The sequence below is a fragment of the Lithobates pipiens genome, unplaced genomic scaffold, assembly GCF_037356315.1.
Source record: "Lithobates pipiens isolate NorthernLeopardFrog02 unplaced genomic scaffold, aLitPip1_a1.2 Scaffold_1, whole genome shotgun sequence".
NCBI lineage: Eukaryota > Metazoa > Chordata > Amphibia > Anura > Ranidae > Lithobates > Lithobates pipiens.
Genome location: NW_027507685.1, coordinates 18,346,875 through 18,373,817, shown reverse-complemented (window position 1 = coordinate 18,373,817; position 26,943 = coordinate 18,346,875). Strand labels below are relative to the sequence as shown.

The 26,943-nt window shown below is 39.8% G+C and overlaps 1 protein-coding gene across 2 annotated transcripts in view; it reads right to left on the bottom strand.

The window, feature by feature from the left end:
* Positions 1 to 14,929, bottom strand: part of SERTM2 (serine rich and transmembrane domain containing 2) — an 88,154-nt gene extending 73,225 nt beyond the window's left edge. Inside the window, exon 1 of one of the 2 annotated variants that reach the window (XM_077480764.1) lies at positions 14,516 to 14,929. The gene's annotated coding sequence lies outside the window, so the exon portion shown is untranslated. The remainder of the gene's footprint in view (positions 1 to 14,515) is intronic. The other variant, XM_077480677.1, reaches the window with a different exon arrangement.
* Positions 14,930 to 26,943: the final 12,014 nt, after the last annotated feature.

Genomic DNA, 26,943 nt, shown 5'->3' with positions numbered 1-26,943 from the left:
AACTCTACATATGGGTAATAGTTTTATTCATGTGTTTTTTGTTTTTTTTCTTCTCCTCTATGCACATACTTTGTTTCATTCAGAGCACTGCACACATTTTTTCACACATTTGAATTGGATGATTTTGTATTTCCTTATCATCCATTCCCACTTATTTTACACACATTTCGTTTTCTTCTATTTCCCAATCATTTTTGATTATCTCATTCGCACACATTTTTCAGTAATTAGCTATATCCTTTTAAAACGTTCAATCCAACACTCAGTGTTTTGCTTTTTTTGTTTTTTGGGGGGGTTTTTGGTCTTTTTTTTGTGACACATCACACTTCTCTTTTTTCTCTTTCACAGATTTGGGTGATACATATACATTCAGTACCTAGTGGACTAGTGTTGAGGGTGTCTGGTTCGGTTCCCCCTGGCCTGCCCCCTGACATTGTTGGGGGGGATGGTTGGAACCCTGCCTCAACCCCGGATGAGACGGTTATATCTCAGCTCTAACAGTTTCCATTGCTGGAAGTTCTGCCCAATTTTTGGGCTATATTGTAAGTCATTTTATCAATTAAGTAGATCAATTTGATGCTCTCTCTATTTAACTGAGGTTCTACATATATTAATATTTGTCATATTTATTTGCTTTTTTTATTAAAAACATGCATCCCACCCCTGATGACTGGCAAGAAGCTAAGAAACGCGTCGGGTTCTCAAACTAAGGATGCCCAATTAAGATTATTTTAATCCTTGATTAAGGATTAATCCTTAATAGACATGTGCAAAAGGAAAAAATTTGTTTAGTTTCGTTTCGTTTTAATTAGTTAATTCATTAATTTCGTTTAGTTATATTCGTTAACTTCCTTAAATTTGTTTTCGGATTTCATTTCGTTTTCTACCAAATTCAAAAAAACGGCCTCATTCGAAAATATTTCAACCAAATTCGAAAATATTTCTACTGGATTCGAAATGATTTCAACATGATTCGACATTATTTCAACCACATTTGAAAATATTTTGTGACCCGACTTTAGGGCCATGTATCTCGGGGTCAAGTTTGGATATGTTGTAGTGCTAGTACTATTGTGTTTGCATACCAAATTTGGGGTTTCTAGCTATAAGTGACCCCGAGATATGTGGCCCCAAAATCGGGTCGCAAAATGTCATTCTCTGCTCTAATAACTAATAACATTTTGCGACCCGATTTTGGGGCCACATATCTTGGGGTCACTTATAGCTAGAAACCCCAAATTTAGTATGCAAACACAATAATACTAGCACTACAACATATCCAAATTTGAAGTGTCTAGCACCAAGTGACCCCAAGACATATGGCCCTAAAGTCGGGTCACAAAATATTTTCGAATGCGGTTGAAATAATGTCGAATGCAGTTGAAATAATTTTGAATGCGGTTGAAATAATTTTGAATCATGTCGAATTCATTCAAATTAATTCGTTATATTTCTTTCATATTCGTTGTAATTTGTTATCTTTTATTCGGACATTCGTATGCATCCGAATGTCCGAAAGATGCAAAATTCGGCCGAATTTCCATTTCTTTACGAAACTAATTGCACAAGCCTAATCCTTAATCCTTTAATCCTTGATACCAATTTTTTCCTATAGAGTTTGTACTCATTCATGTGATTTTATGATTTTGATTGGTAATTTATGTATTTCTGATATGAACGGCATCCATGTATGTCCATTGATTTGTCTATACTCCAGATTTTCTGATTATTATTATGAAAATATATTCATTTTATATCTATATTTATATTACTGTATTACCATTGTATGCATTCAGATCATGGTAAACCCCTAGGGGTTATTGATTATAAATTAAATCTAAATCATTTCATCTACTCACATGTATTTATTATTTTTATTTTCAATTGACATGCTTAATTTAAAGTCCCACTTGCCCCCCTTTTTTTTATACAATTTACCCGGGATGGAAGCATGCCATTGTTACTTGGAACTGCAGCAGGTCACTTCTCTTAAATCATTTAACAATAGTTGACAGCAACTTCCAGTTAAAAAAGAAAAAGAATACAAGCGTTTATTCAGTGTTGGATCAAAATGCATTTTGACTAATGGCTACTAAGTTGTCAGAAGCAGGATTTTATTTGAGACAGATTTCATTCCCTGCTACAGGCTAATATCTTTTTAGGACATTATTTTTTTCCTTTCAAACTGTGAATCCAGCAACAAAAAGTAGACACAGATAAATAACCATTCGCTTGAAATATTTATTATGGAATTTTGTTTTTGCCTGAGGCTGTCCTTTAAAAGCCTATTTATATTGCTACACTCATTTTTGAAGAGTGATGCAAAGCTACTTCTATTATTTTACACGTGTCCGCTAGTCTGCATTCTAGGAAATTACAATGCTGATTGTAATGTTAATACTTTAAATGGAAAAAGCAGGAAAAATTATCATGGGAAGAACTAACAAAGTTCCAGACTTGGGTAGTAGATATCAACAGGGCCTTAGGGGGAGATTTACTAAACTGGTGCACACAGAATCTAGCGCAAGTTGTGCATAGTAACCAATTAGCTTCTAACTTCAGCTTGTTCAATTAAAGGGTAACTCCACTTTCATGGGGAAAAAAAATAGCAAATAAAGAAAAAGATAATATAGCGCATATGAATGTGACACTAATAATTTTGTAATTGAAAGTTAATAAAAATTACATTTCCTTTTCAATCTGCAGCCAATATAATTTTCTGAGAATACATTGCAATATGGCTACCTGGAGTTTTCTGTACACAAAGTGTGTACTGACCACTCCCCAGAAACATAATTTCCTGCTTGTGGTATTGGCTCACCAGTTTTCCCAGAAGTCTGCCTAAGATACCAGTCAGATTTAAGACATCCATTGCAACAAAAATTTCATTTTTTGAGAGATACTTTCAATAGGAACCCATCTAAAGGGATGCATGACCAGCAGATGTCCCCATTAGTGCCTTGTAGGTCCACACCTGACAGTTAATTATGAAACTATTCCCATTAGACCTACTCAGAACAGAGGCACAAACACACATGGATTTATTCAAAATAACAAAAGGTAGGAATCTGCAACAGTTTGTTATAACCCTTGTGATGTACATTGATCACCCAGAGGGGAATGTTTTTTTTCCCCAACAAAAGTGGAGTTATGCTTTTAAAAAATTGAAGTTTTGTTACTACGCACAGCTGCACCAGATTCTGTGTGCACCAGTTTTAGTAAATCTACCCCTTAGTGTCCTTGGATTAACAGTTCTGTGCAAGTCTCAACTTTTACTGGACATCTGCACAAAGAGAGAAAACTCTTTTGGAAATGGAAATAACATGAAGGCTGTACTGACTAACCAATTATTGTATTTTTTACTTCAAACTAGTGCATTTACTTTTATGAAATGAATATTTATATATAGCCTACATTTTAGTTAATATACAGTTAAAATGTGCAAGAAGGATTTCTAAATGTAACTTGATATATTTTAGACATTCTTAGCCCTTGTACACAAGGTCGGACATTCCGACGGAAAATCCGACTGTGTGTGGGCTCCATCGGACTGTTTTCGTTCGGAATATCTGACGGACAAAGTTTTAGAGCTGGGCTATAAAACTTTCCGACAACATGATCCGATCGGACTGTGTCCGATTGTGTGTAGAGAATTCCAATCGGACAAAGTGCCATACTTGCTCAGATCAAATTCCTAGACCAAAGCTATTGGCTACTAGTCTGAACGTAGTCCTGTCGTAACGAAATAACATCATCACGTTACGTACGATCGGATTTTCCGACAACTTTGTCCGACCGTGTGTATGCAACACAAGTTTCGGACAAAATCCAACGGATTTTGTTGTCGGAATGTCCGACCGTGTGTACAAGGGCTTAGTCATTCAGTGCAGCAAAACATTTGCCTTGAAATGTCCCAAGAAATGTGCAAACTGCACTTAATCTAAATTTTTTTTTCTCTGATTGACTTCACCTAAAACCCAGTTCCAGGAAAATTAAAAAACTAAATCCCCTTGCAGTGGGGCCCCCACAAACTGCAAGCTTTCATAGCTCCAGCAGACTCCAACCAGCACTGTCACTGTTCCCCTGCAGCTGCTCTGTAAGCTATAACCTAGTCTGGTTGCACTTCAGCCTCCTCAATGCCCCATACAGGCTTAATGTTCCTGTATTATATATGATTATGCTGAAGCCCCACCTACAGACCAGAGTATTGGGTGGAGGAGAGTGCTGCAACTGGATAGAGCGAGAAGTTGGGTCAGTGATAGAGTCTGTTCTACAATTTGCTAGACATTAGGAGCATATAACCCTAAGCCCTTGTACACACGGTCGGAGAATCCGTCGGAATGTGTCCTATCGGACCGTGTTGCCGGATAATCCGACTGTGTGTGGTATGCATCGGACTGTTTCCGTTGGACCAAATTTTCAAACTTGCTGGAAATATTTTTCAACAAACTGGTCCGATAGAACATACTCCGATCATGTGTAGAGAATTTCCGATCGGACAAAGTGCCACGCATGCTCAGATCAAATTCCTACATCAAAGCTATTGGCTAGTAGCCTGAACGTAGTCCCATCGTAACAAAATTACATCATCACGTTCTGAAAGATCGGATTTTTCGACAACTTTGTCCGACCATGTGTATGCAACAGTTTCGGACAAGATCCGTCGGACAAGATCCGTCGGACAAAATCCGACGGACAAAATCCGACGGATTTGGTTGTCGGAATCTCCGACCGTGTGTACAAGGGCTTACAGTGGGGGCAATGCAAAGGGGTAATATCTTTATTTTCCTAGGGTTGGGCTTTAGAGTACACATTTAGAAATGTTGTAAAGTGGTTACCAGACTAAAATGCAGACACTGCCTGCACATACATTTAAAACATTTTTGTCAAGAGTTCTGGGGGCCATTCCTTTCTGTGGGAACCTAATGTGGAAATGGCAGTACTTTCTTGAAGTGTCCATAGCAGGCCTACTCCTCCCAACCACTGCACTTTTCTTTTTGCTTATAAGGTACAGCTTTCTGGACAACAGGGAGGTGTAATAAATGTAGGGTTGACCTTCTACCAACAGTACCTAGAAGTGTTGCTATTTGTATATTAGGACACCCAAAATTCATCATAATACCTGGGGCACTTGGGAATCTAAGATAAAGTTCGGAGGTATGAGTAGACACCACAAGGTATTGTAGTCCTATAGCCTGTTCACAATATGTCTGTCCTGGCCATTATATCTTTAATTAAATCTGTGTGATTGCTGTGGGTTACTGTACATTGCATATCATGGTTTCTCTTTGGACCATATTACTAAATAAGCCCCATACTCTCAGAAATTATGGAAACATCCCTAATCTAAAAAACTGCCATTAGTAATCTGGATTATAGACCCCCTCTGTGTAATTGGTGAAATTATGGTCACAAGAATTTAAGATGCTCACAAGGCATTTCAAAAATCTGGGTCACAAACATAATGTTTTTTTTTCTGATAGATAAGGCATGTACCTCTTTAAATGATCCATTGTTCTTGCGGTACAAATGGTGACAATGACTGCTTTCGTGTGCAAGTATTGTTCCCTTTCTTCTAGAAGGTTTTAATGACTTCTCACCTAGAGACCTTTTATATGAAGTATGGAAATTCCTCTTCATTTGTTTTGCAGAGCACAAAATTATTAAATCCGTACTCCCCCACAGCACCTTCTACTCAATTGATTTGAAAGCCCACTTCCATTACTTCAATTTTACTTACTCGTTCTGTGTAGGAAGATGTGAGCTAAACCTATTCTGGCCAGAGACTTAAATATAATAATTTTTCAGTCAGTAAAATAAGGAGTGCATTTTATGTTAATTTTAGACTATATGGGAAAAAGGCTATAACGTTTTTTTTTTCAGCATGTATTTGCATAAAAATAGAAAACCAGGATGTTCAGCAATTGTATAGATTGCCATTTTTGAAAACAGACAGATCATTCCAAGGACAAGTCATCAGAGTCTAGGACTGTTCCTGGAAGCCGCAGATCTTTGAAGCTGTGTAGGATTACAACTGTATATCTATTCTGATCTCAGTAGATATTATAATACCTCATATTATAATACCTCATCATTCCAAGGACAAGTCATCAGAGGCTAGGACTGTTCCTGGAAGCCGCAGATCTTTGGAGCTGTGTAGGATTACAACTGTATAGCTATTCTGATCTTAGTAGATATTATAATACCTCATAGGAAAATATTAAAGAGGAAGTAAACCTTCCTTTACTTCCTCTTTGATTCCCTGCAAAGGTAAAGCATAATGGACTACTATGCATCGCATAGTAGTCCATTATGTGTCACTTACCTGACACAGGAGCCAGCGAAGTCACCGCTGTCCCCTGTAGTCCGGCGCATCCATCTTCTCGATGGATCTTGCTGCTCCGCCGCTGTCATTCGACGAAGCCACGATTACGTCATTCCTGCGCATGCGTACTCGCGGCATATCGCCGTTGACAGCGGTGCCTGTGTTTTGCCAAATATCTCCTAAACCGTGTAGGTTTAGGAGATATTTCTTGGACCTACAGGTAAGCCTTAATCTAGGCTTACCTGTAGGTCAAAGTGGTTTGTAAGGGTTTACAACCACTTTAAGACCTCATAAGTGGGTGGCTACATAATGATTTATACCTATAATGCATACAGACAGCAATGAAAGAAGCACAACATAGGGATGTTCAGCCTGTATTTATCATTAGAAGATGCTATATATTTCAGGGTAAAGTCTGTTTGTCAGGTACCCCCCGATAATACACTCACCTCAAACTAACTCAGGTTAGTGCCCCAATAAACTTAAAGTCCACTTGAAATGTGGGTACTTCCATTGGTAACATCCTTTAACAGTTGCTTTAGGTGTTATGTAGTCAGTGAACTTCCAAGGCACATATGTCACATGCAGTGACTTGCTGATTGGTAAAGCCAAAGGATTGGTCTGGCAGCCAGGGAAACAGACATTTTAAAAGCCAAAAAGTATTCATGGCAAATTTATGTTGACAGTTGATTATATTTTTTCCTTGCATTACCTGTGAAAAAATGTATGTATATACCCGGGGTTCATTTTATATTACCCTGACATCACTTCATGCAAACATGTCTGTTTAGCATTCCAAGAAGACAACACACTCAGAGGAAGTATCCGTGTGCCCTATTATGTCATCATCTGGAAATTAAGTTAGCTTGTTCAATCTACTTCTGTGCTATAAATGCCTCTGTTCTCCATGCCCTGAAGTTTTTTTTACTGTCAGATTTTGCTGATGACTGAGTACCCTGGATCTCTCTAGTGCATACTGTATTACAACGCTATTAAATAATACACAGTAAAACCTGCAGCTGCCATATAGGATATTAGAGCAACTTGTACTGAGGATTTCACACCTGGAGGTTAACCTACATAAATCATAACTTTTTGCTGAATTACACTTTTTTAAGAACACATTTACTACTAGCACAAGTATAATTGTCGTTTTGAAAAAATATGTTACAAGGCCAAGCCTAGCACAGGATGGGGCGATAAAATGGCAGGAAGGGAGGACCAGAGACCCGAAGGATGACCTCTTGGGAGGACCCAGTCAAAGCAGGAGATAATCACAAATTAATCACCTATTCTATGCTAAATACAGAAAAAATAGGAACCCTATTTATAAAACAAGGCGGACTTTAATGGCAAACATGAGGCAGCTTGTGTTAAAAATTTTAATATTTTATTTCTCCAACAATTAAAAACTTAAATATAAAACAATTGCAACACCCTCTGAACAGATAGTAACCAATACCAAACAGATACTCAACCCAGAAATGGAGGTACACAGTCGACATGAAATTTCATGACGACTGAGTATCTCCATTTCTGGGTTGGGTACCTGTTTGGTATTGGTTACTATGTGTACAGAGGGTGTTGCAATTGTTTTATATTTAAAGCGGAGTTCCAGCCTGGGTTAACAATGAAAAGTCAGCAGCTACAAATACTGTAGCTGCTTACTTTTAATATTAGGACACTTACCTGTCCAGGGAGCCCACGATGTCAGCACCTGAAACCGACCCCTCCATTGGCTCTGGATGCAGGCGATGGCATCATTACTAAGGGAAAGAGGCATGCGAAGCAGGAAACAGGCAGTGAAGCTGCAAGGCTTCACTTTGCAGCTTCACTGCCTGTTTCCTGCTTTGCATGCACGAGTTGTTTGGCGCTTTTTGAATGGTCTTGTCGTCTTCTGGGATGCACACAGGTCCCAGAAGATGACCGGGGTAAGGAGGAGGGCACAGTGCCGTGCAAAAAAGTATGAAAAATAAAAAATCCAAAAATGAGGTGGGTGGTGAGTGCTTCTGTTTTCATAGGAGTTTATTTTTTGTTTGTAACTCCCTTTTAAGTTTTTAATTGCTGCAGAATTAAAATATTAACATTTCTAACACAAGCTGCCTCAAGTTGTTCCGATAATGTCTGCCTTGTGTGATAAATAGGGTTCATATTCTGTGTGTGTATATATATATATATATATATATATATATATATATATATATATATATATATATATATATATATATATATATATATATATATATATTGGATGTGGTATGGTGGAGGCCCACCTAAATCTATATATTTTTTTAAAGGTGCAAAAAGCGGGACTTTAAATGTGTCAATTAACTAGACAGTTTTTTTTTAATTATATATTTTATTAAATAATAGTATCTTTAAAATGACAAAGAGTAGTCAAATATTTTAAAGATACTGTTATTTAATAAAATGTATAATTGAAAAAAAAAAAACTGTCTAGTTAATTGGCACCTTTAACTGCTTGCTGACCGCATTTACGTCGGCAGAATGGCACAGCTGGGCAAATGGGCGTACCTGTACGTCCCTTTGAATTTCCCACCATGCCGTTGCATGCATGCCCCCCGCGTGCTCCGTCGTCGCGCCCGCAGGTCCCGTGGACTCGATGCCCGTTGTCTCCCGACGATCGTGTCACGGAGAGGTGTCAGTGTCATTTACACAGTAATCACAGCATTTTTATAGCACTGATCACAGTATAAATGACAATGGTTCCAAAATAGTGCAAAAAATGTCTGATGTGTCCGCCATAATGTCACAGTCACGATAAAAATCGCAGATCGCTGCTATTACTAATAAAAAAAAATAATAAAAATGCCATCAAACTATCCCCTATTTTGTAGACGCTATAAATTTTGTGCAAACAAATCAATATACGCTTATTGCGTTTTTTTTTTACCAAAAATATGTAGAAGAATACATATCGGCTTAAACTGAGGAAAAAAAATGCTTTTTTTTAATAGATTTTTAAGGGATATTTATTACAGCAAAAGGTAAAAAATATCGCATTTTTTTTCAAAATTGTCACTCTTTTTTTGTTTATATCGTAAAAAATAAAAATCGCAGAGATGATCAAATACCACCAAAAGAAAGCTCTATTTGTGGGAAAAAAGGGACATTAATTTCGTTTGGGTACAACGTTGCACAACCGCGTATTTGTAAGTTAAAGCAACGCAGTGCCGAATTGCAAAAAATGGCTCGGTCATTGAGCAGCCAAATCCTCCGCCATAATGTCGCAGTCACGATAAAAATCGCAGATCGCCGCCATTACTAATAAAAAAAATAATAATAAAAATGCCATAAAACTATCCCCTATTTTGTAGACGCTATAAATTTTGCGCAAACTAATCAATATACACTTATTGCGTTTTTTTTTAACCAAAAATATGTAGAAGAATACATATCGGCCTAAACTGAGGGAAAACAAATGGGTTTTTTTTTATAGATTTTTGGGGGATATTTATTATAGCAAAAAGGTAAAAAAATATTGCTTTTTTTTTCAAAACAGTTGCTCTTTTTTTATTTATAGCGCAAAAAATAAAAATCGCAGAGATGATCAAATACCACCAAAAGAAAGCTCTATTTGTGGGAAAAAAGGGACATTAATTTTATTTGGGTACAATGTCGCACAACAACGTAATTGTCAGTTAAAGCGACGCAGTGCCGAATCGCAAAAAATGGCCTGGTCATTGAGCAGCCAAATCCTCCGGTGCTGAAGTGGTTAAAGTCACGCATTTTGTACCTTAAAAATCTATTATCCTTAGGGATGTGGTGCCTATTTCAGTTTCCATACTCTCTTTTGCCACCTAAATCTAGTCTATGCTAAAAAAACAAAACAATACAAAAAAAAAAAAGAACAGGTCACAAACTATCCTGAAACATTAGTCAGAGCCCACAAAAACAGACATTTTCTTGTCTATATTTACATACATCTGTCTGCTGTGTTGGAAAGTCTTCACTCTACTAGATGCAGACTCCACTCTGTTATTTGCTTGTTTTTTTTTTTTTTTTTTTTTTTTGGGCTAGGCAGCAATATTGATTAGACAATTTAGTTTCTGTAATCTGTTTTAGCTATAATAAAATATTTATAAAATATTAAATGCAAATATGCATTACATTTTTATGTGAAAAAATATATAATCAGCACAATATTTGATACAAAAATAATATGCATGAATTATACTATTCAATGTATTAGCCTACTATTAGGCTTGCCCTGATTGCTGCCCACACCACTAAGGCCGTGTACACACGGGCGGACTGTTCGCCCAACTTTGTTTGTCAAACAGTTTGACAAACAGTCCGTTCAAAATTAGCATGAACGGACTTGACCACACACGACGAACGAACAGTCCGCCCGTGTGTACGCGGCCTTAGAGTGTATCCACTTGTGATTCTCAGTATACGAATAACAAAATGTAGCACAACCAAAAGTCAATAAATCAAGTCCACATAACATCAAATTCCATAGTTGGGCAAATTTCAGTGACAGTTCATTAATATCCAGTGACTACCACCTCTAGCTGGAATGCCTATTCATCTCCAAAAGTTGACCCCACTACAGAGTCACACACACCTGGAAAAATAGGTTGGTGCAAGGTGCCGCCATTCAGGACGTCTTTTCTCCGTTTACATCATAATTGATGATATACATGTTTTTCACATTTTTATGTATTTTTAATCCCTAAGTTAAAAGTTTTAAATAAATGTTACTAGCAGAGAGCACTATGGTTTGCCTTTGTCTTTATTAGACTTGTGCACAACGGAAAATTTAGTTTAGTTTCGGTTCGTTGTCATTCGTAAAATACATCATTTTGTTCTGTTATATTCGTTATGTTATTTTAATAAGTTTTCGGATAATTCGTTATTATTCGTAGAGTGTCGAATTCATTCGTTTGTATTTGTTAAAATTCGCTATTTATGTATGCATAGACATTTGTGATAATGATTCGTTTGGAAAGTCGTTTGTTTATTGAATCTTTTAACACACACAATGACAACGTCTCTTCTCCTCAGCTCAAATACAATACAACACCCTTCTCACTCAGTTCTCAGGAATGCACTTTGCCAGTAATCCATCCTCCGGCACAAAATAAATTAGCTGATATGATATAAACGAATTGCACAAGCCTAGTCTTTATATGGCCACACAAGACTGAATGAGATCCCAGGAGGAGGTCAGAGCTGTCTAGGTACATTGGGATGAGGAGTCATGTTCCCGAGGCACCCTGAGAGATATTATACCCAGTTAGATCCCATTTGGGGTGCCGGGGTTGGAAGGTTTGCCCCTTGAACAAAGCAATGTTGCCGGGGGAGGGGACCTTATCGATCTCCAGTCACTAATGTTTTTACAATGTTATATCTCTTGGATAATTCTCATGCTAGTTTACACCCGCCAGAACTGTTATGTTGGCATTGGGCACAAGGTCTCTGTATCCGTAAACTGTTCTCGCAGAGCACTATGTTACAATATGTACCACTGAGCATTGTTCTTGTTTTGTATCACTACTTTTCATACCCAATAAAAATTTATTGAAAGAGAGAGATATTATACCAGGCGTGTGTGACTCTGTAGTGGGGTCAACCTTTGAAGGTAAGCTTTAATTCCAGCTAGGAGGTTATACTCATTGAAGTCACTGGATATTAATGAACTGTCACTGAAATTTGTACATGGGTGGAATTTGTTACTATGTGAACTTGATTTATTGATTTTGGTTGCACTATATTTTGTTTGTTATGCATTACATTTGATTGCAATTAGTTCTCACATAATGTGAATGGGGGCTCAGAGAGGAGGGGGCTAGGGAAAAGCAGTCCTCCTCCAAAATCCAAGCTGGATTCAATGCCCCAACCCATAAGTTAAACTAAATTATTACTTTCTACAATGGAGACAATTCAGAAGGATAATGGCAGGGAAAAAAGTAGGGGTGACTGAGTAGTAACTACTGCTGTAAGGTACAGTTAGTACGGAAGGTTTGAAATGATCAGAAGATTTTTTTTATATGTTCCTTGGTAAATTTTTGTCTATCCTTTCCAGATTTTGAGGAGGCAGTTGTATGCTCAAGGCAAGAGGGAGCAGTAACAGTATGGGTGTTAACTACGGTACTTTGATCTCTGTGTAGTTTATTCAGGTTGATGCTGTGATCCTAAAACTTGCTCATTCAGTTGCCTCAGCAGTAGAGTGAGGCTCAAGAAGCACCAAAAACGGAACAGCTTGAACTGTTAATGGAGTTATAGGATTTGACAAAGTTTATTCTGACACCATTACATTACAATACATTGTTTATTTTAATTGCACATGGTTAACATTATTAATGTTCATCTTCAATTAACTAAGTAAGCTGTAGTAGGTTTTATGGTTTGATTTTGCTATAAATGAAATGATGCACATGATTCTCCCCTAGTCATGCACAGTTAATTGAGTTTCCATTGTGAGAGAGCCACATTGGATCATTTCAATTGTGCCAATGGCATTCAACAGTCATCATGGTTACAATGCAGAGGGAATAAAATAATTCAGAAATTTGTATTTATTCAGAATAAGGCATCATTTAAGGTATCCTCACATGCCATTTGCCCCTGAAGGGTTTGCTTGAAACCAGAGGGCGAATTAGATTGGCTGTTTCCAAGGCATTACAATGAACAGACACTAATCCGTGGACTATGTGGGAGCTTTGAATAACAATTCCATAAAATAACTGTTGTATTGTATGCTGAATATCTGTATGTAGCATTACACACATTTCTCTACAGTGTGGTTTCATTAAACATTTGAACGGCATCTAAGTATTTTTTTTCTAATTACATTATGCTTATGATTGTATCCATCAGGAATATGGACTACACCAAATAGGTTCAGATTTTTTTGCTTTTGCCACTATTGTTGACTATATGTATGGCTTTGATTTCAATTTGCCATACATTACGCTCTGCTGTTTCTATAATGTGTATAACCCTCAGTGATTTACTATAGGTGACACAAGCTGCATCTCAGAAATATTTCACATCACAACACTGCTGTGCATGTTGGAGCATTGCTTCTGACTCCTAACAGCGAGATTGGATCATAAAGCATAATAGTCTTTAGAGGGTTTCTCTCCCTTACCATATGCTGTCATGTTGTTTGTTATATTTAACCCCTACATTTCCCAGTATTACATATAAAAAATGCAACTAATAATAAAAACATTGTATACATTTTTCATACTTAAATACATTCATTTTATACATTTTTCATACTTAACCGCATTCATTTCTAAAGGTGATTATTAATAATAATAATAATAATAATAATAATAATAATGCCACTGTTAATGCTAATATATGTGCAATTTCATTTCCATTAGTACTATTTTTGTCAATAAGCTCATTACATTTTTATCAATTTAATCAAAAACATTGCACAACATAATTCTAAAATATGTAATTTAACCGGAATATGTTTTTACTATATTTAAAACAATTAGCAACTTATTTAAAAAAGGTGAAGGGCAATGAGCATCACGCGATCTACAGAAATCAAGGTGAATTCACCTTGTTACTGATCTAACTAGAGTACTACTCTGTTCTTGTGGTTTAATGCACATCATTACTGCTCCATAAATCTATACACTATCTATCTATCTATCTATCTATCTATCTATCTATCTATGTATCTATGTATCTATCTATCTATCTATCTACGTATCTATCTATCTATCTATCTATCTATCTGTCTGTCTGTCTGTCTATCTGTCTATCTGTCTGTCTGTCTGTCTGTCTATCTGTCTATCTATCTATCTGTCTGTCTGTCTGTCTGTCTGTCTGTCTGTCTGTCTGTCTGTCTATCTATCTATCTATCTATCTATCTATCTATCTATCTATCTATCTATCTATCTATCTATCTATCTATCTATCTATCTATCTATCTATCTATCTATCTATCTATCTATCTATCTATCTATCTATCTGTCTATCTGTCTATCTGTCTATCTATCTATCTATTCTATTCTATTCTATTCTATCCTTGGTAAAGACATGCTGTTCTGTTTGTTAGCAAGATTATCCCCTTTTCATGTATATACAATTGCATATTCAATCAATTTTTTAAGTCTAGTTAAATGTGACCATTGTAACTACTACAAAGCCAAAAGTGTATGGGTGGTGATTAGTGAAGATGGTCCTCTGTGCATTTACCTTTTACGATAGCATCCTGTGTCTTGAAGGAGCTGGATTACATGACTGCAGGCTCCCAGCTGGCCAGTAATTATGTCCAATGTCATGACTGTTGAGAACTTTTCTGCTTTTATGTGAGCACAAAGCTGTTTTTATATGGTAAGATGATAAAGAGGTCCCTTTTGTCTTCCCTTAGATAAGCCAGCTCCCAATACTGCCTGGTCCTCTTCTTGTTCACAGATTGCCTGTAGTTTTCCAGATGTGCTGGAGGAGAGCAGTGAAGCCCCAGACTCCTGTCTGCACCACTGATCACTGAAGTGGGGATTGCTTTGAATAAGTTCACTTGTTCTATGCTCATAGCTACGAAAACTGCCAGCCCAGGCTCCACCTCATCGGAAGAAAGGGATGCTGAGAGTATTGAGAGAGCACTGACAAGGAGGAGGAGGCAATGGGGGAGGAGTAGGATAAAAATGATCTTGCACAGAACAGACGCCTATAGTTAGATCTTCTTCCATCAAATGTCTCTGTCACATTTTTTTTTTTTTTTTTTTCTGCTTGAACAATATTCCTAAAGAAGATGTAAACTCAATTACTAAAATCTCTTGTAAGCTTTACCTTGTTAATGCAATTTCAAGAGATGTTTTCAATCCTTTTAAATGTGCAGTTTTCAGAAAATAGCCTCTGGTGATGATCACACCATGAAGAAACTTCTGTTATGGGGTGACAATTGTCCCCCAGTTGTGTTCCTGCATTGTCACCCTGTTACATGCACCCCTAATGGAAACATTGACATGCTCTGCTGTTATCAGTAATGCCGCGCACACACGAGCGGAATGTCCGACAGAAAAAGTCCGACGGAATCTTTTCATCGTATATTCCAATAGTGTGTATGCCTCGTTAGACTTTTTTTTAAAGAAAATTCTGACAGACCTAGAAATAGAACATGTTTTAAATATTTCCAACGGAATCAATTCCTATCGGGAAAACCGCTCGTCTGTATGCTGTTCCGACAGACTAAAAACGAGGCATGCTCTGAAGCAAGTATGAGACAGAGGCTATTGGCTACTGGCTATTGAACTTCCTTTTTGTAGTCCCGTCGTTGTTGTTGTACGTCACTGCGTTCTTAGCGATCAGACTTTGGTGTGATTGTGTGTATGCAAGACAGTTTCAGTGGAACTCCGTTGGAAAAACCTTTGGAGTTTATTCCAAAGGGAAAACTGGTCGTGTCTGTACGCGGCATTATAGGAAGCTGGTCCTGATCAATGATGTCCTGAAGCAAGTGCTTGTAGATAGGAAGGGGCTGACAGAGGCTAGAGGAGATCAGCAGCAGTGAAATATATAATGGGATGGAAAAAAAAACTTCTATTTTTGTTCCCCTAGACCTAAATTAGCAATTAACCCACTTAATTAACCCAATTGTCAACTAAATGATATATTGCTCACACATGCCATGGCTATATGTGGAATTACACACCAAAATACATTCTGCTGCTTCTTCTTGGCAGTCTAACCGCGTACAGGACCCTGAAAACCGATCACCACCTTCAAGCTTTCTAAGAGCTTTCTATCATAGTTTCAGTTACAATGAAATGCCAAAATGGCACAACCCCCCCCCCCCCCCCATGACACATTTTCAGAAAGTAGACACCCCAAGCTATTTGCTGAGGGGCATGTGGAGTATTTTGCAGATTTTGCTGTTTGTCACAAAGTTTTGAAAATTGAAAAAAGAAAAGAAAAAAAACATTTTCCTTTTATTTCTAGATCTTCCAAAAAATTGTGGCAACAAATGAGATCTGAAAAAATACTCACCATGCCTCTTAGCAAATACTTTGAGGTATCTACTTTCCGAAAAGTAGTCATGGGGGGGGGGGGGGGGGGGGGTTTGCGCTATCTTTACATTTCAGGGCCTCCAAAACTGTGATAGGTAGTGAGGAAGTGAAATGAGAAATTTACACCCTTAGCCCTTGTACACACGGTCGGAGATTCCGACGGAATGTGTCCAATTGGACTGTTTTGTCGGCTATTCCGACTGTGTGGGCTCCATCGGACTATTTCCGTCTGAGTATCCGACGGACCAAGTTTTCCAACTTGTTGGTAAAATTTTCTGACAAAATGCTCTGATCAGACATACTCCAATCATGTGTAGAGAATTTCCGATCGGACAAAGTGCCACGCATGCTCAGATCAAATTCCTACACCAAAGCTATTGGCTACTAGCGTGAACATAGTCCCGTCGTAACGAAATAACGTCATCACGTCGGATTTTCCGACAACTTTGTGTATACAACAGTTTCGGACAAAATCCGACGGATTTGGTTGTCGGAATCTCCGACCGTGTGTACAAGGGCTTAGAAAGCCTGAAGGCAGCAATTGGTTTTTGGGGTCCTATATACAGCTAGACTGCAAAAGAGTCTCACACATGTGGTATCCCCATACTCAGGAGCAGAATGTTTTTATGGTGTATGTGCACATATACCCACAACATGTTTGAGCAATATATCATTTAACTTTGTGTAAAATAAATTATATATATATATATATATATATATTTTTTTTTTTTGTCATGTTCCAGAAACTTGTAGCAAACATAAAATATTCCATTTTATAAATATTATTGATCTTTTCAAACCAGTCCTTGATTGTTGGGACATGAGTGGATTTCCAATGTAATGGGATAGGAGCCTTGGCTGCGTTTAAGAGATGCATAATAAGCGATTTCCTATATTTTCCAATTGAGTAAGAGTTCAGTTTCAGTGATATGTTTAATCAATTTTATAATCTGTTGCCAGATGCAAAAAGAAACTACAAAATTTCACAAGATGTGGAAACATTGGTGGCTCTCCACACAATTTGACAAATTTATTGATGCGAATACATAATTCTCATACATATTCCTACATTAAAGATGTAATCTTAAAGCGATAGTAAACCCACTGACACTTTATTTTTTATTTTTTTTACACCTGTAGGCAAAAGGCATAATGAGCTACTAGCTCATTATAAAATACTTACCTTAGAACGAGGCGTCGGTATCTCACCTGGTCCACACCGAGGTATCTGACATGTTTCCTCGGTGTGTCTTCCGGGTATCGCGGCTCTATCGCTATGAGTGGCTGGAGCCGCTATGTCGTCACTCCCGCACATTTGCATGGGAGACTTATTTCCGGCAAAGTCCGTTGTCTGCCGGGCTTTCAGCCAAGAATCCCCTGTGCGCACTGCAGGGGCAATATCTCCTAGATCTATATTTTTTTTTACCTACAGGTAAGCCTTATTATAGGCTTACCTGTAGGTAAAAGTAAAATTTTTGACTATACATCCACTTTAAGTGCCTAGTACAATAAACTCCTTAATCTACAATACCAGACCATTTTATTATTACCAATGTTTACTTAATTTATATTATAATTTATCCATTATGATTATTATTCCTTTTTTTTTTATTGTTTATAAAAAAAAACAATACCTCCTTTATCACCTTCTCCTTATGTATTCTTTACATAGATACAGTATGCTCCACTTAATTCATTATTTTAAGTATATATATATTTTTTTAATTTGTCTCTTTAAAATCCATGTAAACTGACATATATACTCAAGCTGTATTTGATCATTGATATGATGTCATATTGCCATCTGTTATAAACTTTCAATACATTTTGATTGTGGAAAAAAAAAATTCCCTGGACTCAACATGCCTTTCAGCAAATAACCTGGGGTTTCTACTTTCTAAAAAAGGGTTATTTGGGGGGTGTTTGAACTGTCCTGGCATTTTATGCCCAACATCAGAAGCTTATGCTACACATCACCTATTCTTCTAACCACTTGAAGACCAAGCCTTTTCTGACACTTTATTTTTTTTTTGCTAGAAAATTACTTTGAACTCCCAAGCATTATATATCACAAATCACATTATATATTCCCCAATTGTTTGGTAGGATATAAAAGATGATCTTATGCCGAGTACATAGATACCAAACACGACCACTTTAACCACTTAAAGACCAGCTGCCACAGTTGTACTGCAGCAGGTTGGCTCTATTACGCGAATCGCCTCCATTGTATGTCACTTTGTGTAATAGATATAGCAGGCACGGCCATGAGGCCGTGCGCATGGCCAGGGCACATATTGATGGGGACAAGGGCCTCATCCCCACAACCCTTGCCCAGTGGCTTTGGGGGTTTATCAGAATCTGGAAGCCCCCTTTAACAAGGGCCCAAAAGCATCTTCCCCATGTTGAGGGCATGTGGCCTGGTATGGCTCCTCCCTCTTTTCCAGTGGCCTGCCAGGTTGCGTGTTCGGATAAGGGTCTGGTATGGATTTTGGGGCGGATCCCTACACCATTTTCTTTTAAATTGTTGTGCAGGGTTCCCCTAAAAAAACACCTGAAGGGCCTGGTATGGATTTTGGGGGGATACCCACACAATTTTTTTTTAATTTTGGTTCAGGGTTACCCCTTAATATTCATACCAGACCCAAAGGGCCTGGAAATGGACTGGGGGGGGGGAGGGAAACCTTGCTGTTTTTTCCAGTGACTTTTATCTATATTGCCAAGACCCGACAATTCATTACAGCCATGATCAGTTTTAAATTACTTTTTTTCCTTTAGAAATTTATTTTTCTGTCGTATTGTTCTAAACATGAGAACACTTTGCCACTTTTACAGGCATACTATAGACACCCCCCAGGCACGATATTTAATGGAATATTTCATTTTATTTGTTTCACTCTAAGCATTATTAAAATCACTAATCCAGCAAAAACTGCAGTTTTTAAAACTCTTTTTTTTGCATTGATACATGTCCCCTGGGGCAGGACCCAGGTCCCCAAACACTTTTTATGACAATACCATGCATATAAGCCTTTATAATTAGCACTATTGATTTCTCCCATAGACAATTCATTATAGCCGCGAGTACTTTTAAATTACCTTTTTTCCTTTAGAAATGTAATTTTGTGCAGGGACTGTTGCAAATACGGGAAACATGCGCCACTTTACAGGAATACTATAGACACCCCCCAGGTACGATATTTTAAGAAATAATTCACTTTTATTGGGGGGATGTACGTGCGCTGAAGAATCTATGGGCCTCCAATCAGGATTTTTCAAGCGCTTCAGGAAGCTCTTTGGGCCTGTCTTTGAATTCATGGTGGCTGCAGGACACTACTTGTGCTAGCCACCACACCAGCTTGAATTGCACTTATGGGACTCGCCACATCACCAAGTGTTAATGCAGTGCTGGTTTGTCTACGACCAGAATGTACTAGGCCGCTGGTGCTCACCAGTTCACCAGAAGGTAGAGCAGCACTAATACTGGCACTCTGCTACATACGGGCAACAGTAGCATTGATCTCTACTCCGTCATCAGAGCTATCTGTCTGGGTGCCGCTGCTCTCTACAGGTTCATATACCTGAGCCTGATTCTGACAGTGATCTGTTATTCTCAGTATCCTGTAGGCCTCTTCACTAGTGTACCTTTCGTTTGACATTTTGGACAATAAATTTATAGGTACCTAGTATGACTCACAGGTAAAAAAGCACCTGGTTGTCAAGGACTGTTTGAACCGCTACCTGCAAAGATCAGGCCTAACTCTGCTAACTCTGCTAACATAACTGATACACTACTGTGTATCAGATGTGACAGTGATCTACTGGCACTGCACTTGTTGGGGGGAGGGCTAAATGCAGGGGCTACCAGGTGTTGGGGCTGATCCATTCAGACTATACTAGTAATGGAAGTGTATAGTGTGTGTGTGTGTGTTAGTATTGCTGGCAATCAAAGGGTTAACATGTATTTGTGGATATGTGGTGACACTGTTTGGGATTAATTGTAACTGATGCTAACGCTATCTAGTGTCACCCGTGACACTAATACAGTGATCAGAAAAAAGATCTGCACACTATACTAACGACACTGTTACAGGGCAGTGAAAGGGTAAACTGGGGGCGATCAGGGGGTTAAAACTTTATTAGGGAATATATGCTAGGTACCCTGACCCTAACTGTGACTGCCGCTAACTGCCGATGCTACTGGCATTTAAAGAGTTAAAATGTATTATTGAATATGTGGCGGGTAATCTGACGCTATCCGGGATTGATGCTAACTGCAGCTAACTCTATCTAGAGTCACCAGTGACACCAATACAGTGATCAGTAAAAAATCTGTACACTGTACCTAATGAAACTGTGACAGGGAGTAAAAAGGTTAACTGGGGGGTGATCAAGGGGTTAAATGTGTCTTACTATGTGTTCTGGTGTCAGTGGAGTGCTTGTACTCACAGTAGATGTTCTCTTCTCTCACACTGGATCCGAAAAGGAATCCAGGAGAGAATATGACATAATTTCCTGTGCCTGTGTTTTCATTACACCGGCACAGGATGTTCTGCCATTTGTCAGAACCGATCAGCAGGTCCAGGCCATACATCACTGGCCTGGACCTGAATATTGACCACTTCTGAATCAAAACAGAACATTGCTTGGCCGGTGGGCGTGTGCGCCCCCTGTCCAGCACTGCGAATGACGTACAGGTACGTGATTCTGGGCACACAGGCCGCCGCCCCACAGTACATGTACATGGGGTGGTCGGTACTCAGTTAAAGAGAACACATAGGGGGTTATTTACTAAAGGCAAATCCACTTTGCACTGCAAGTGCATTTGGAAGTAAAGTTGCTGTAGATCTGAGGGGGATATGCAAGGGACATAAAAAACAGCATTTTAGCTTGCAGATGATTGGATGATAAAATCAGCAGAGCTTCCACTCATTTCAGATCTACCCCTTAGATTTAGAGCGACTGCACTTCCAAGTGCACTTTCAGTGCAAAGTGAATTTGCCTTTCGTAAATAACCCCCATAGTGGTTATTTTACATAGTTACAAAGTTGATAAGGTTGAATAAAGACACTAGTCCATCCAGTTCTACCTGTGGGGGTGCGTTCGTGTCTAAGTCCTTGTACACATGGTCGGAGATTCCGACAGAATGTGTCCTATCGGACCGTTTTGTCGGATAGTCCGACTGTGTGTGGTCTCCATCGGACTGTTTCCCTCGGAGTATCCGACGGACCAAGTTTTCCAACTTATCCGTAAAATTTTCTGACAAAATGCTCCGATCGGACATACTCCGATCATGTGTAGCCTACTCCGATGGACAAAGTGCCACACATGCTCAGATCAAATTCCTAGACCAAAGCTATTGGCTACTAGCCTGAACGTAGTCCCGTCGTAACAAAATAACGTCATCACGTTATGTACAATCGGATTTTCCGACAACTTTGTCCGACCGTGTGTATGCACCAGTTTCGGACAAAATCCGTCGGACAAAATCCAACGGATTTGGTTGTCAGAATGTCCGACCGTGTGTACAAGGGCTAAGGCATTTTGCAGGGTGGACTGAAAAACAACAGACTTACTTACCAGATTACCAGGTTAAATAAAGGAAGCCTAAAAAAATAACCATAATGCAGCCATCACATCTACATTAAATATTGGTAAGCTGAAGTATTAGCCCTTGTACACACGGTCAGAGAATCCGTCGGAATGTGTCCTATCGGACCGTGTTGTCGGATAATCCGACTGTGTGTGGTATGCATCGGACTAATTCCATCTGAATATCCGTCGGACCCAATTTTCCAACTTGTTGGAAGTTTTTCCCGACCAACTGGTTCGATCGGACATACTCCGATCATGTGTAGCGAATTTTGATCGGACCAAGTGCCACGCATGCTCAGATCAAATTCCTACATCAAAGCTATTGGCTACTAGCCTGAATGTAGTCCCATCGTAACGAAATTACGTCATCACGTTCTGAAAGATCGGATTTTTCGACAACTTAGTCCGACCGTGTGTATGCAACAGTTTCGGACAAAATCCGACGGACAAAATCCGACGGATTTGGTTATCGAAATCTCCGACAGTGTGTACAGGGGCTAATAAATGTTTTCTTTTGGATTTAATACTGCTTTAACAACTCTGTACGTATATCTGAAAAAAAGAGAAAAAATTTCTTGTCTTGAAAAGCCTACAGCTTGTAGATTTCTGAATTATAAGTAAAATGTGTTGATATTTGCAGGGACAGCTGTGAAAAAAAAATGAAGAGATCTCAACAATAGACCGCAGTTCTCTATGAAAGCAGTAGTTTGGTGGCAGTCAAACAATAGTCATCCCTCCTATGGTGTGTCTGGATGTCTGCGAGCCTTTCTCGGGCATTGTCTCCCCTCTCCTCTATGGCTTGTAGCAGGTGCAGTTTAAGTGGATCAATCACATCTGCAGCAGCAACAATACAGATGAGAAATCCGGGCTTTCTAAATGCCATCCGAGGCCAGTGATAATATATCGTGAGTCGTCCCTCGACTACCTGCTTATCATTCTGTATCAGATCTTTGTGCATTCCACCTGCAATCCCAAGCCCATAGAAATGATTTCCTGCAGATAGCGGTGCAATGTATGAATACGTATAATTGGACAATTCAGTCTTGTTTTTTATGCTGTCTGTTGACATTGGCAACTTATTTATCATTTCTCAGCCATCTGTTTCCAAATAGTTTGTTATGACTTTAACTATTTCAGTGATAAATCTGAAATACTGCAGCACAATACCTTGCAATTTCCACTTCATACAGCCTATAATGCAAGAGATATTATCTTAGTCTGTAAAGAGCTGCAGGTGTTTGGCTGCCAGTAGCTGACAATCTGACTTGGGATAACTCCTTCTGAATACTTAATGGAACATCACAGCATTCCAGGGAAAATGAAACAGGTTCCCTGCAACCTCGACATAAAAAAAAAAGCGCTGTGACAGCATGTGGTGAGCACAGCGCTTAGTTATTTCTGAGTATTTCACTGTTCATTTGTGTTTTCATAGAGATGAGTCAACTGATTTACCAGGTTTGAGGTCCAATTTTGTTTAGGATATTTTGCAATTGCAGTCTGTTCATGAATATCAACTAATCTTTTTCTCGTGGCCCACCATATTTTATTTAATTTATTTTGCTTTCATTTTTCTAAATAAAATATAAAAAAACCTTGCCACTGTAATCAGTTGTGTCAGCCATAGTACACCAAGTAGATGAGCTGATATCCCCATACTAAAGGGGCACAAGTATGCTGATCCTCTCTTATTTTAAAAGAAACATTCCTCAGTATCATATTTGCTCCCTGATTGTGGCTTGCATGTGGATTTTGTGAACACAAGTGGATTTTTTGAACTAAAGTGGAGAGTTAACAACCAGGAGTTGTGCTTTGACTGCTTCTGCTTGACTGCTTCTGCTTGCAAGTGTTGTTTTTGGGGGTGTTTTATTTTCTCCCCTCCTTTATTTGATACATTTGCTAGCAGTTTTTAAAAGACCTTTTTTCTGACACTTTTTAACCACTTGCCGACCGCCGCACGACGATATACGTTGACAGAATGGCACGGGCAGGCATATGGGCGTATATATACGTCCCTGCCTTCCCGCGGGTGGGGGGCCCGATCGGGCCCCCCCGGTGCCTGCGGCGGTCGGTATTCATTCGGGAGCGATCCGGGATAAGGGGGCGGCCATTCATTCATGGCCACCCCCTCGCGATCGCTCCCGACGAATGGAAATGCTCCGTGACATCACTTCCTCTCCTGTAATGTAAACACAGGCAGAGGAAGTGATGTAATCTCTCCTCCGTGTCGGTATTTTTCGTTCCGGCACCGAGGAGAGAGGATCGGTGAGTTGCACCAACACGACACTACACAGTAGAACATGCCAGGCACACTCACACCCCCCTTCACCCCCCGATCACCCCCCCAATTACCCCTGCCCCCCCCAGTCACAGTGACACCAATTGCATTTTTTTTTGCATTGGTGTCATTTGTGACTGTAATAACTGTTAGGGCAGTTAGGGTTAGCCCCCTTTAGTTCTAATGTACCCCCCTAACCCCCCCAATAAAGGTTTAACCCCGTGATCACCCCCCGTCGCCAGTGTCACTAAGGCTGGGTTCACATTGCAGCGGTTTATGAGAACGGATGTGATTCACACCGCACTGCAGTGCAAATCACATCCGATCTCTGTGCGATTCGAGTTCAGCCATACAGATAGTATGGCTGAATTCGCGCCGCGCCCGCCGCACCCGCCGCACCCGCCGCACCCGCCGCAAATTCGCACGGGACCCTGTTTTTCGTCCGCAGCAGAATCGGATCGCATGGGTGTTCACGCCATGCGATCCGAGTTTGCAGATCGCACTGCGATATGCGAACTGATCTGGGGGTGTCATTAACATTTCACTGACACTCCCAGCAGTTCGCATAGGGCAGTGTGAACTGCCACCGGGAGGCATGCGATGCGGGAACCCGCCGCGGATTCGTGGCGTTCCCGCATCGCTGCAGTGTGAACCCAGCCTAATAAGCGATCGTTTTTCTGAACGCTGTATTAGTGTCACAGGTGACGCTAGTTAGGCAGGTAGGTATTTAGGTTCACCGCAGCTTTTTATAGCGCCAGGGACCCCCATATACTACCGCATAAAGCCCCCTGATTTCCCCCTAGTTAACCCTTTCACCAGTGATCACCATATAACTGTTACAGGTGACGCTGGTTGGTTAGTTATTTTTTTATAGTTTCAGGGCACCCGCCATTTATTACCTAATAAAGGTTTAACCCCCTGATCACCCGGCGGGTGTCATTTGTGACTGTAATAACTGTTAGGGCAGTTAGGGTTAGCCCCCTTTAGTTCTAAGGTACCCCCCTAACCCCCCCAATAAAGGTTTAACCCCGTGATCACCCCCCGTCGCCAGTGTCACTAAGGCTGGGTTCACATTGCAGCGGTTTATGAGAGCGGATGTGATTCGCACTGCACTGCAGTGCAAATCACATCCGAACTCTGTGCGATTCGAGTTCAGCCATACAGATAGTATGGCTGAATTTGCGTTGCACCCGCCGCACCCGCCGCACCCGCCGCAAACTCGCACGGGACCCTTTTTTTGGTCCGCAGCAGAATCGGATCGCATGGGTGTTCACACCATGCGATCCGAGTTTGCAGATCGCACTGCGATATGCGAACTGATCTGGGGGTGTCATTAACATTTCACTGACACTCCCAGCAGTTCTCATAGGGCAGTGTGAACTGCCGCCGGGAGGCATGCGATGCGGGAACCCGCCGCGGATTCGTGGCGTTCCCGAATCGCTCCAGTGTGAACCCAGCCTAATAAGCGATCGTTTTTCTGATCGCTGTATTAGTGTCACAGGTGACGCTAGTTAGGCAGGTAGGTATTTAGGTTCGCGGCAGCTTTTTATAGCGCCAGGGACCCCCATATACTACCGCATAAAGCCCCCTGATTGCCCCCTAGTTAACCCTTTCACCAGTGATCACCATATAACTGTTACAGGTGACGCTGGTTGGTTAGTTATTTTTTTATAGTTTCAGGGCACCCGTCATTTATTACCTAGTCTCACTAGTGTACCCCTAAATTTAGGGGTGTCTACTTTCCAAAATGGGGTCATTTGGGGGGGGTTTGTGCCATCTTGGCATTTTATGGCTTTCAAAACTGTAACGCCCTTAGAAAGCCTGAAGGCGGTGCTTGGTTTTCGGGGCCCCGTACGTGGCTAGGCTCCCAAAAAGTCCCACATATGTGGTATCCCCGTACTCAGGAGAAGCAGCAGAATTTATTTTGGGGTGTCATTTCACATATGCCCATGGCATGCGTGAGCAATATATCATTTAGTGACAACTTTGTGGAAAAAAAAAAAAAAGTTTGTAATTTTCCCGCAACTTGTGGCAAAATATAAAATATTCCATGGACTCAACATGCCTCTCAGCAAATAGCTTGGGGTGTCTACTTTCTAAAATGGGGTCATTTGTGGGGGTTTTGTGCCATCTTGGCATTTTATGGCCTTCAAAACTGTAATAGGTAGTGAGAAGTGAAATCAAAAATTTACGCCCTTAGAAAGCTTGAAGGCGGTGCTTGGTTTTCGGGGGCCCCGTACGCGGCTAGGCTCCCAAAAAGTCCCACATATGTGGTATCCCCATACTCAGGAGAAGCAGCAGAATTTATTTTGGGGTGTCATTTCACATATGCCCATAGCATGTGTGAGCAATATATCATTTAGTGACAACTTCGTGTAAAAAAAAATAAAAACATTTTTTTTGTCATTATTCAATCGCTTGAGGCAAAAAAATAAAATATTCAATGGGCTCAACATGCCTCTTATCAATTTCCTTAGGGGGTCTACTTTCCAAAATGGGGTCATTTGGGGGGGTTTTGTACTGCCCTGCCATTTTAGCACCTCAAGAAATGAGATAGGCAGTCATAATTTTTCAAAATTTGCGGTCTTTTTACGTTTATATCGCAAAAAATAAAAATCGCAGAGTCAGTCAAATACCTTTAAAAGAAAGCTCTATTTGTGGGAAAAAAAGGACGCAAATTTTGTTTGGGTACAACATTGCATGACCGCGCAATTACCAGTTAAATCAGCGCAGTGCCAAATTGTAAAAAG